General features: G+C 32.4%; 1 protein-coding gene across 4 annotated transcripts in view; it reads left to right on the top strand.

Moving 5' to 3' along the window:
- The first annotated feature begins 2,241 nt into the window (after positions 1–2,241).
- LOC108693558 (leucine-rich repeats and immunoglobulin-like domains protein 2) overlaps positions 2,242–13,337 on the top strand; it is a 119,425-nt gene continuing 108,329 nt past the window's right edge. For 2 of the 4 annotated variants that reach the window (XM_018202561.1, XM_018202559.1), the window contains exon 1: positions 2,242–2,381. The gene's annotated coding sequence lies outside the window, so the exon portion shown is untranslated. Of the gene's footprint in view, positions 2,382–2,803; positions 2,838–2,920; positions 2,983–13,337 lie in introns of those variants that run through there. The other 2 variants (XM_018202562.1, XM_018202560.1) reach the window with 2 other exon arrangements.

Consider the following 13,337-nt stretch of genomic DNA (forward strand, 5'->3'; position numbering starts at 1 on the left):
ATGTATAGCTGGAAATCTATTCTTTACTCGCCGTTCAATACGCGCGACATTCAATGTATCATTGAACGTTTGCACGTACAGATGTGAACAGAATACATACTGTATACACATATACATTTTATAAAAGAGCGGGATATACATACATATCCCAAGAAGGGTAACGACAGTCTCTCTCGAATTAAATTCACAGGATATTCGAGCGATATAAATCTCCATTCGTTTTTTCACATAAAGAAAATCTTTTTATAAGTTAATACAAGATTCTTAATAGAACAAAACGAATGAATGATTCAACGATCTTATCGATTTCAATCGGAGTTATAAGTCGAGTGACATTATAAGTATCTAATTGAGTACTTTTTTTAAGCATTATTGACACATTAAATATGTATTAATACCATTATTTATTTGATATATAATGTATCTCACATTGAATTATTAAACATTAAATCTAGCTTCGACCATTATAGGCATTTAATTTCTAATTTGTATTTAATAGATTTCATATTTGTTATATTCAATGCTTTGATATTCTAGTGCGGCATATTTTTTGCAAACATTAATAGAATTCTAAAAATATTTATAATCATGCAACATTCACGACAAACTCGCACTTTTCTGATTATAACTAAAAGTACTTATTACGAGAGAAGTATTTTAATATTCAAGATTTAGTTAATGTCTTTCAAGATGCTTACGAGTCATGAGATTTTCACCATGCGAGTAAATTGAGCAAGCGCAACATAAATTTCGCGCGAAATTCTCGGCAATATTAAGCAATAAAATAAAATAAGGCAAAGATATTTCGTATACGACAAGTATTCTCTCACTTCATCTCGTAAAATGTCATTTCGAAAATGTGTTGAAAAGTTCAACTTTTACTACATATTTTGTGATTATAATGGTTTTATGATTAAAGTCTTCTTTCCACGAAATTTTAATTTTATGGTCACAGAACTGTAGAATTATATAGAGATATAGTTTGAAGATTAATGCTATAATACATACATATAGCATTATATTCACCGCAATGTTAAAGTAAAGAGCAAACTCAGGTGGTGAAATCTCTCTGAATACCAACTGAATAAACAATACGTTTTTAAATGATCTTATATAAATGATACTTGTATTTTCAACAAAATGTTAATAATTAATTGGAAAAGCAGCTTTAAAAGAAACATTAAGAACCTGAACCCCTAATTGAAATTATTTGTCGGAGAAGTGTTATACTACATGTTTCAAATAAAGAAATTATTTCAATGCTCTCTCAATTTTTTCTCTCTTTGATAATAAAGTTTATTAAAAATTTTAATAAAGCTAAACACGCGAATATTTGTATATTTTATTATATATATTTATATATTTTTATACATCATTTTTAAATACACATAAATACATATAAATATTTATTCATAATTTATATATATAAAACTTTTGTATATTTATTTATATATTTTTGCAATGTATGTACATCAAGTAAAAATATACCTATATTATAAAATAAAATATACCCATATTCAGAATTAGAAAAGTTACTTTACAAGTTAATTATAAGTCGTTTTTTATTATAGAAATTGAATAAGTACAATAAGTACAATAAGTTCAGGTATTTTATTCTTTATATTATACTTTATCATTTGCTCCAATTTTGTATTACTTTTTGTATTCAATTTCTATAATAAACGTATATAAGGTAACCTAAAAAGTAATTTATAAAGTAACTTTCCAAACTCTGTCTATAAAATGGCTTTTAATAATTTGCACGGTATTAAAATATGAATAAGCAATTTCTTATTTCTCTCTCTCTCTCTCTCTCTCTCTCTCTCTCTCTCTCTCTCTCTCTCTCTTTCTTATTTCTGTTCATCATAGTAAAAATTTTCAGAAGCTTTTATAATTTTCCGTATCCTTCCGAGAGTTTAACCTTTACCAAACTTGCAACAAGCATGAATCTATGCTGGAACAATGCCAAGAGAATCGTCAGGTGGCCAGTCATCGACTTTATTGTCGCCGAAAGACGGTCGAAACGCAGCAAGGCCGGAAGGGCTGCTGGAACAGAGGGAGGGTTGCTAGAACAGAAGCTCCGGGTGTCCCGGTTGACGGTGGGCCCGGGTTCGCTAGCGCGCGTTTACCAGCAAGGCGCGCAGGTGCGCCGCGACGCTGGAGTCGGCGTCGTCGGGGTTTCCTCCTCCCCGATGTTGGATATACGCATAGCTTGAGGTACGCGCCACAGAGCGCGGCCGAAGCCCAGAGGATCGCGAGGTCCCATCGTAGAGAGTCGGTTCTCCGCCGGGTTCGCTGCTCGTCGCTCAACTGACTTTTGACATGAGCCTCGGTTCCCGCGCGTTCGTCAGCTAGGAAGGGGAATCCTCTCCGGAAACCAGGTCAGTCAGAGACGTATTACGATAACGTCACGTGAGAGATAACATTCGTTACTGCCGTGAGATCAGTGGCTCAATCGTGCGATCAGTTGAGTTGTAATACGCGAGTTATAATTTATACATGAATTATGTCTGAGTGAATCCTGTTCACGATTATTGATTCGCGATCAGTTAATCCGACATCCGAAAAGTACCGGGCAGCTCCAGAAATCCTGAAGGAGTTGAGGAACTACCAGTGAACAAGTGAGCACCTTCGTTTTTTTTTTTACATTCTTGGGAATGTCGAGGGGAAAAGTGAAGTGAAACGCGGGTGGTGGAATTCGGTGGCGTTTCTCGAATTTGCCGGAAGTTTGGATGCTCATACAACGTGCTCGAGAAATCTTCTCCGTGGAAGATTCGCCTTTTGCGAACGCTCCGCCGTTCGAAGGTGCCCGCTTGTTCACGGGGGAGACGACGCGCGTAAGTTGGACACCTGTTAAACTAGCATACGAACTAGAACCTTGGTTGAACGCGTCAGTTGTTGGTGACGACGTACAAGTTTCACATTGTAGAAGACTGAAATTCTGTGACGTAAACTTAATTAAACGTGACGCGAAATAGTTAGGTAGGTGTTGAATCCAATTGTTTCTTCCGCCTGTATGTAATCTTCATTCGGGTGCAATTTTTGAAAATTCAATAACATTTGTCGAAAAGTAGCACGATATAAGATAGGTATTAAAAAATTTACGATCCATCTTTTGTTCCTTGATTTATTGATCGAGTCACGACCTATAGAACTATACTTGTGCGTAGTAGACTTATTTCCCTTGCGACATCAAGGATACCTCTCTCTATCGTAGCGACAATGAAGTTTAAATGTATAGTTATAATTACTGAAATCACGGTTCACGGCACAAAATGGTGCCTGTGTTAAAGTTTCATAGTTTTAACAACGACAATTTGTAACACCAACGAGGGAAGTTTGGTCGCGGTTTGCAATGAGTTTTGTGTTACAGTTATTGGACAAATATGAGTTAGTTATTACTTTCATTAATTGAATGGCATAAATAAATTTGTAAGATTCAATATAAAAAAAATATCTTCTTAGAAAATAAAAATAAGATTCGATACATTTTCATAAAGTTCACAAAGAAGACTAAAAATAACTTTTGTGTCTTCTTTGAAAATATTCCAAGTTAATGCAATGAAGTTTATCATGAAGTTCGTAATTGACAAATTGCACTTCGAAATTGATATAAGGAAATATCTATAATAAAGACATTGATAAATATAATTTTTTGTGCACGAGTTTTAGAAAATTGCTTCTCGTGAAAATTTAATGAGGAAATTAATAAAAAATAAATAAAATATATTAAATGAAAAAGTAAATAAAAATATGCAATTTAAAATGTATATGTAATATGAAATACAAAAATTCTAAATTCACGATTAATTTGCTCTTCTGTAGAAAAATCAAAGTGCAGCAACAGTTTTTTAAATGAAATTAATCGTATATTAATTGTTTCTATATACATATAAAAGAAATCTACATTTTCTGTTAACTTCTTATAGATAAGTAGGTACTTTATTCTCTTACTGATAACAGCTTATACAGATTACTAAGTATTTCCGGTGTTTCCCTTCTTTTTCGATGTCATGTCTCCTGTGAATTTTTCAAACTACTATTGTGCCATACATATATTGATCGTGCCTCACCTCTTTTGCAGTAGTAGAATATGCAACAACCTGGTACTTTGTTACATTTCGTAATGGCATATTATAATTTTTCTCTTCAAAATTTGATCTTTAAAGCATTTTCATAGAAAAAAGTATTTTTTTAATTTTACGGTTACCATTTGTTTATTATGTTAATTGAAACACGTATATTTGTTATATTTTACAATAATAGAACATGCAAGAAAATTATGATAAAATACTTTAGCATTCATATCTCGCAATGACACATCATAATCTTTCTCTTCAAAATTTAGTCTCATGAAAAATTTTCATGAAAAAAAGAAATATTTCTTGAAGTTACTATGTTTATGCCATTAGTTGAAAACACGTGTATTTGTTCGTTAGAATTTTACAGTAGTAGAATATGCAAAAAAGAAAATCATAGTAGAATATGCAAAAAAGAAGATCATAGTAAAATATTGCACTTTGCTATATATCCCATGATAATATATCGTAATCTCTCTCTTCAAAAGTTTTCAAATAATTCTCATACGAAACAGTATTTCTTAAAATTTTGCAGCTACTTTTTGTTTGTTAGTTGAAAACACGCGTATATATTTATTTACATTTTATAATAGTAGAATATGCAAAAAAAATACTTTATCATATATACATGCTTTATATGACGTATATTATAATTCATCTCTTCAATATTCACTTCTTGAAAAATTCTCATACGGAGAAATATTTCTCATAGTTTTGCAATTACTATATCTATTTATTATTAATTGGAAAGATTGCGTATTTGTCCGACATATAGATTTCGAAAATGAAGCTTACATTTGCATTGCAGCAAAACTAATTCTCTTTGTTGTGCAATAGCCTGAGTGCGCTTTGAGGATGCTCGGATAGTCAATACGCGGTATCCCGAAGTCGAACGTTTGTCCATCAATTACCATGACAGGAGCTTCCTTTTAGGTCTTTCGACTTTACCACAGGCGATTGCACGAGAATAAGCGCATATCGATCGCGGCACGAGATTCATGCGAACGTGCACGGCAACGTCGAGGAAACAATTTCTATCGCATTACGCGTAACAAGTGGCTCCGTTTTGTTCAGGTCGTAGGACTTCCTGTTCCATTGTTCCGAATTCTCACCGTTTCGTAGCAGACAACGCGTTGATGACGATGGCGAGACGTTAGTCTGACCATTATTCAGAGACCCCAGTCTCATTTGATGACAATGAAAATGGTTTTGCACTGAACATTACTGTTCTCGCATATTGGATATAAAGGACTTCATCAAGCTATCCCTAGGACATATGTGTATGATCAAACAATGAAGTTCCGGGAATATATTGTTACTAGCTTGTGGCGTACGTCTAATTCAAGACGTGAAAGTAAATTAAATTAAAAGTCGAAGTTTCGTTCTGTCCTTTCCATAGCATAAATAATTCAAAGATACAAAAAAATAAAACTCCGAGTCAAACTTAATGACTTATCGAGCAAGTCCGTTTCATTATCCATAAGTTTTAAAAACCTTCGTAAAAAATTTAAATTAAATTAAATTAATTAAAAGTACGAATTTTTATGCTAAAAATTAATTAATTTCTTTCATTAATTAATTTCTTGCGAATGTGACGATTGGATAACGTACGTTCCCAGTATCAGCGTGATTAAAGCTCGATTTCATATGACGAAATGGTGCACATTCACGAACGCAAAATTACGGGGGTCGTAAATTTGGCAGCGCTCCCCCGCGGGCACCTTATTTGCTCGCGCATGTAGGTATCTACGCAACGTACAAATGTTCGACGTCCGAAATTTTGGGCGATATCACAGAGTGAGAGAACAGGGTGTGTCCAATTCGAATGCGCGTGTTGGCGTTGGCATAAGGGTTTGTTCACGTAATCCCAAGGGAATGATAGAACATGGCTCCGTTCACCTGTTCACCTGTTACCTGTTCACCCCTTTCCTTTTATCAAAATAATTTCCACTGCACGCCTTCGTGTGCACTTCCTTAATAGTATGCGTTTGTTCCATTACCATACGCTGAATCCTGGAATCCTTCCGTCAATTAATTCAAGAGGTTTCACGAATCACGGCAAAATCGCGTTTTACCAGCAAAGGTTAATGTGCTTTTCGATGTCATACAGTTCGCGAAACGTCATTAATTCGCGAGCGCTAGAAAATCAATAAATATATGGTAAGAAAAATAATCCAGGTATACTGAGAGAACAAAAAAGGTTGAAATAACCATAATTTAACTATAATTTTTAATCATTTTTTGGGATAACCATAAATTTATAATTGTTTATGAATTATAATAACCTGAACACTGAATTATGATCATAACGACCATAATTCATTCTAATTGTATGATTATCGTACACATAAATCATATTTGCATATAGTAAATTATACTATAAAATGTTATAACTATACATATAAAATTATTGTTACTAACATTACAGCAATAATAATTATAAAAATGATGCTCCTAATCATTTTACCATGCATTATAATTACAAATACAATATATCCAATTAGCACACAGCGCTTACAAAACGTTAACAAAATGCTAAAAAGGCGTGTATAATCGCATTTTTAGCGCTTTTGCAAGCGTTGCTGTGCTATTTGGAATACTTTTTTCTCAGTGTAGGCCGATTATTTAAATTTGTTTGATCGGAATATGGATATTGATTTATATATAATAGAAAGAAATAAAATATGAGACATCAAATCGCCTGAAGTATCATTTTATTTTTTAGAAACGTTCAACTTGTAAAAAATTTTATTTTAAATGATAAAGAATAGGATGTAAAAGAAAGGTGAACCATGTTACTAAGTGTCATTGCAGAACGCATAGGTGACAATCAAAAAATAAAGTTGCTGCAGACATGACGCAAGTCAGCAATTTTAACATGCCAACTCATACCATTCACTTAAATTTTCATTTTTCGAGGAAACTACATTCAATGTCTCACTTTATCATTTCCATTCAAATATTCTGTGCTCTCGATTCCCTTTTAGTGTCTTGTACTTTATCATTTTTATTCAAATATCGAACATTCGTGTTTCCAATCTTGGCACGTTCAGGGACAAGGACTAAGGGATATAAATACGCCAACACCGCGAAATGTCAGCAAACTAGTCGTGGTTACAACAATCAAGTCGATTCATCCCCTCGTTACATCGGCTGCGTACGAGCACAGCTTGCAATCGCAATCTTGGATTTCGTCCAATATATATATTCGTAAAAATATATCTACATTTCTACGTCATCATAATGCACGCAGTGCAGAGCAATATCGGCGTTATCGCTATTTCAAACAACGTCATAATGCACGAGTCGAATAACCACGCAATTGATTTTCGTCTTTCATGCAGAGAATTGCGTTGACTCGCCTTTTGAAATGCACATCATTTCCTCTCTGTTGAACACCCAGAAATTTACTGGAAAATACGACGCACGCTAATATGTAGTTTATCCCCGGTTGCTCATAAATTGCACACCGAAAATGTAAAACGATGCGGCTCCGCGAAATATTATTCGTACTTTTATATTTTCGTTCTTCAACTACTTTTTCTGATAAGCAAATGACCTCTATCGTGCTTCCTTGCAGCGTTATTAAGATAAGTGGGGGAGAATGTCTAAATGAGGCAAGCGCATACAATGTCTTGGACATCCTTGAGGAAACTCAATTACGCCGGTCTTGTAGAACTAGAAAAATGTGTTCTCTCTAGCGGCATATATATTCGTTTTATCAAAGAGATATAAAGAAAAGATATGCTCTCATCCAATATACGTATTCTATTTCATTTCGTTATTATATTTGAACATATGACATTTCTTTTTCACTTATGTTATAAAAGCAGTTCGCTATTATATCACTTCTTCCTGCACATAACAGATTTTTCTTCATTTGTTGATTAAATATAAAATTGAATATGTTAAAATTTAACAAAAAATTTCTCATTACATTTCTGCGAAGAAAAAAATTGACTCTGCGCGAAGTATGCATGTTGTAAAGGTGTGAGTCTTGCAACTTTCTGCATGTATAAATTTTTCCGGAAAATCCGACTCGCCCACATATCATTTTTATTTATTATGCTTTATGACCATGGGGTTAGATTCGCATTGCGTTCAACATAAATATACGATCAAGTTGGATGACGTGCAATAACGTGTATCATCTTTATTGAGGATCACGTCACACAGTGTGTGCTGTAATGCTTTCATTGTATACGACCAGACTTTCCGCGTAAAAACTCGCAAAGAGCGTGAGTCAAGTCTCACAACAATAGCAACTTCTATGAATTTTTTGCGGTGCAAAAGGCATTGCCCACCACTTCTTTTCTTTCCCATCCGTTGCACAAAGGAAAGGTGTGCTGTTTGTGAACATACAACTTGCGCTGTTTTACTCGGCAGTTTTAGAGAGCAACATATTTCCTCTACTTTATGCTTTAAAATAGCGCGGAGCTTTCTTAACGCCCGTTTTAGAAAAACATTTCATACAAGAGTAGATCTCATCAAGCGTATTCAAATGTCAGGGAAAATATCAGATTTTTATCAAATAACATTAATGTAAAAAATAACCATTAATTACATAATTATATTATAATTACATTGTAAATTCAATCTTAGAAAAAATAGGAACAGTAGTTTTTATAAAGAATTTCTTTAGAAGTATATTTCTATATTTCTCGTTCGTTTTATTTTTTTTTTCATACTGAATTTCTTTAGAAGTATATTTCTATATTTCTCGTTCAATTAATTTTTTTTTCGTAATGAAAAAAATTTAAAACATCAATCAAAAATTAAGTAATTAAAATTAATTACTATATTTAAAATTCGAGGGAGGCAAAAATGATCAAAATTCTCACTGAATCGATATTTAAAAAATTAATTTCACGATATTTGTTAATATATATGAAAAAAAAAAATAAAATTTATATTATCAAAAAACAAAGAAAATTACTAAGATGAATAATATCATAATATAAAGTATGTAATGCCTACATTATATTTCAATTTTTTTTATTTCTATATGATCAGATTTATGTAAATTCTGATGTGTGTGTGTGTGTGTGTGTGTGTGTGTGTGTGTGTGTGTGTGTGTGTGTGTGTGTGTACTATATTTATTTGCAAATGCATTTTACACACTCAAAAAAATATTCAAAAAAACAGAAATGGATAAAAAACACAAAAAAAGAAAATAAAAACAAAAGCTAAAAAATTTTAAGTAATCAAAATAAATCCATAAATATGTTTTCATCGTTAATCCTGGTAAGAGAAAGAATGATTTTAAAAAATAGAAATAGATGTGTATAAGTCTGTAAACTGCATTTACAACTGAGCATAATATATGTATATACATATTAGAATTTACACAAGTCCGATCATACAGAAATAAAGAAAAAACTGGAACAGTGTCATGTATGCATTACATATAGGATATATTTTATTGTTTTTAATTTTTTCTGTACTTTCCAGCATCATAGATTATTTTTCTCTTTCACATCAAAGACAGTGGGATTAGTTTACTTTTAAAGTGTTAATTTGAAGTCAATTTTGGTCATTTTTTTGGAATCCCTGCTTTGAAATAAATAAAAGATATATCTAAAATAATAATAATAAATAAATTTCAAGACTAATAAGTCAACGAAAAGATATATCGTAATGCTTTCTTGGTATGACGCCATATCATAAAAAAATTGCTGAGAAAAACTGCTTAATTAATTTAAGGAACTGAAATTAAGTTCGCGAAACTTTTACAGAGCAATTAGGATTCATCCTGTTAGATGTAGTTTCTTGATTGTGCCATCGGGAGACAAAGAGTTATAAGGCGCCAGCACGCAAGTTCTCTAAGGCGCTGCGAAAGCGATAAGCTGGTTTTCCGGCTACGTACCGACGAGTTTTTACACGTTTCACGCTCGTGGATTTCCCTTACGTGCAGGAGGATTACCCTCGCGAGATATTTAAACTAACTTTTAACCGAATGCGCATGCGCGCGTATGAAGCGATATCTTTGAGGCCAGAAGAAGACAAAGTCTAACTTTAATGTGATTTACGTAAGACGACCCAAGAGGATCTTTCCAGCAATAAGTGATTCGCTACGACGTCGCAACAAGACGGAGCGCTCTCGCTCGTGTTTTTACGGTGCGCTTGATTAAAACACCGCGGATCGATCCGGACTTTTGTGCGCGGAGGTTTTGACCGCGCATATTATCTTTGCGAAGGTAACCACGTCGCTCGTTAATCCGATGAACTCGATTCAAGGCAAACTACCGTTGATCTTATTTTTTCCTCCTTCCTTTTTGTCTTGTCGTGCTGTTACTTCGATACGTTATTTCACCAACGTAACGATGAGATTATTCGGTTTTCCGCGACTTGTAACGCGTAGCGTTATTATTCCTATTTCGAAGGATAATAATTGATGTTCTGCAAGTATTTAGATACTCTTAAAGTCGTATAAACAGATAATGTAATATCCGATGCACATTATTTACGATCTACCATTGAATTTGCAAAAGAAATCCTTTAATGAAAATTGGAATGACATGAAAATACATATTTGAATATGTATTCCATGTCATTTGTATATATGAATGTATGTACTTGTTGTACAGAATATCTGCATGTTCACACTAAATATTATAATTTCATGTTGAATAATTTCTCTTGAAATAAAAAAGATCTGCAGAAACATGTGTACAGAATTTTTTTTCGTATTATACAAGATTTGTTATATAATTCAAAATACAAAGTCAGTGAATAGAGGGCGACATGTATTTTATTTTGCATAAACGTAGCTCCGAAGAATGTTCCTAAGATATATCAAACTTGCGCAAAGAACTCGAGTTTTTTCAAATAAAGGAAAAGAAACTTTGGCCATTATCTTTATAAAAGTTGCTATTTCATTTTTTTTTTGGCATTGTACTTTTGACATTTCCTTTACGAGGATGCTTTTTACATAGACTTCGCCGCACTTGCGAGAAAAATTGTAAAGGGTTCACAATCCATTAGCATACATCCATTTTCAATGTCTCTCGGAATATTGACGTTGAAAAATGCAAGAAATAAACGTAAGTTTATCACAAAGTGGCTATAAAACATAAAAACGGAATCAAATTAAGTGAATGGAGTTACGAAATTATGATTAACCGATTTCACGCAGAGAAATATTTATTTATTAGAAAATTATCTGCAAAATATAGACGCGCGTGTATGTATCATGAGAAAGTTTTGTTTTTCTGAGACACGTCTTTGCGGGTTTCTGAAAATTTCAGTAGTAAAAGCCAGTGCACATAATTTTGACTGTATGTTGGCTCATTTTCCAGTGAAATTTTCAGAAGCGTAGAAAAACTTATACTTAGAGACAGAACTTTTTATGCAGTTTTCCACAATCTCCATAATTCTACATTTTTATAATTATCTACAAGTGCATTTTCTTTGTAGGTACGAAGGAAATCCATTATTAATAATAAATATAATTAATAATAATTCAAATAGTTCCTTCTATCTTGATATCTCAATCGTATTCTTGACATTATTTGTCGTAGGATTATTGATGTAGCGCACGACATATAATTTTTTTACTATTCACTCAAAATTTTATCGCGGGCATTATTCATGATTTGATATTTTATTAAGATTTGAAATAGTGTCGAAAAATATTTAAATTTATGAACGTAAGGCGTTTCTCACCATGACTTCAAAATTTAAACTTTATAGAACTATTATATTAAGCAGAAGATATAAAAAAAAACTTGAAATGTAGCATATTTTTAAGTGTGTAACAGTATATAATATAACCATGAAAGATACAGAGAGAAAGAGAGAGAGAGAGAGAAAGAGAAAGATGGGTGGGTGTGTGGGAGAGATTTTACCTTGGGGTAATGTCCAAGGCATATAGTGAGATAATACATGCACATATAAGTAACTATGCCACAGGGAATTTACATGAGCCCTTACAAACATGTCAAAGCTGGATTAATGCAAGCAGTTCGCTACGTGTGGATCAAGATTAAATTATAGTTAGAAACAACGTGCCTAATTAGATGCATAATTCCCAAATACCATCTAATATAATCACTATAATATTTATACTTAATATAATTATTAGTTAATAAAAAAAAGATCTGGAGGGCAAAAGAAGCCGCAATCGTTTCCGCATCATTTATCTAATATTCACAAGAGAAGTGTATCTTTCTTTTTCTCTCCCGTCTTCTTCCTTCATATATCATGAGGAATTACTGTAATTAAATTATTATAATATGTAATTAAATTATACTGTGTAATTAAATTATTGTGTAAAAATTATTTAGAATGAGTAACCGACTCAGCTAAATAGATAGATAAGCATATATCTATACAACTAGATAACTAATTATTTTTTATATAATTACATAATTTCGTATGCTATTATAAACAGAATAATTATATAATTAAATTACATATTTAATTGCATAATTTAATCGCTTTATATTGGATTTTAATATATCTTGATAAAGTACATATTTATGTTTGCATGCACATTTTTGCACATATAATGTGAATGCACACATTATACACTATAGACATTATAGCACTATCAACCATAGAAAATTGTGTTTGTCAGATGATTTTCTGTGAATGTAATACGTATTGACTCTGCAGGACAAGTATAATTTAGCACGAAGGATGGAGGATGCTTTTCCTTCGTAAACGTTCTTTGTCTTTGCGGCGCGATGAAAGATAAAACAATCATAAAGTTCCGTGAAATAGCAGTCTTCGCGTATGAATTATTTATTGATATTGCAGAAAAAGCCATTTCACTAACATTTGCGGAACGTGATCGTTAGAGCTGGGAAAAACTGAATGCGATGCAACTGGCTAATAATGTTAAATGTCTGCTCAGCGACATGCTCCAGTTCAAACAGATAGTATTCATTAGTGTAGAATACACTATGATGACAGAAGAAATAGATTAGACATGTTTTTGTACTAAACGAAAGACAGATGGATACTATATAGGTATAATGATAAAGCTTTAATTAATGAGAAATAGTTTTCCTGTTTGCTTTATAAAGTCATCTACGTCTGTGTGATGTTGTTTTCAGAATATTATCGTCAAGATTTTGTTTTGAATTTTTTTTTAATAAAATTATTCTATGGATTTTTGAAGAATTAAATATGGCTTTAGAAATAATGATGTTCTGTCTGTCTTATATCGTATAAAATCATTTCTCACAAATATATTCTTATTTACGTATAAATAAGATAACAAAGATTAAATATCTTTATATTATAATCTTATAT

The sequence above is a fragment of the Atta colombica genome, unplaced genomic scaffold (assembly GCF_001594045.1).
Source record: "Atta colombica isolate Treedump-2 unplaced genomic scaffold, Acol1.0 scaffold92, whole genome shotgun sequence".
Classification (NCBI taxonomy): domain Eukaryota; kingdom Metazoa; phylum Arthropoda; class Insecta; order Hymenoptera; family Formicidae; genus Atta; species Atta colombica.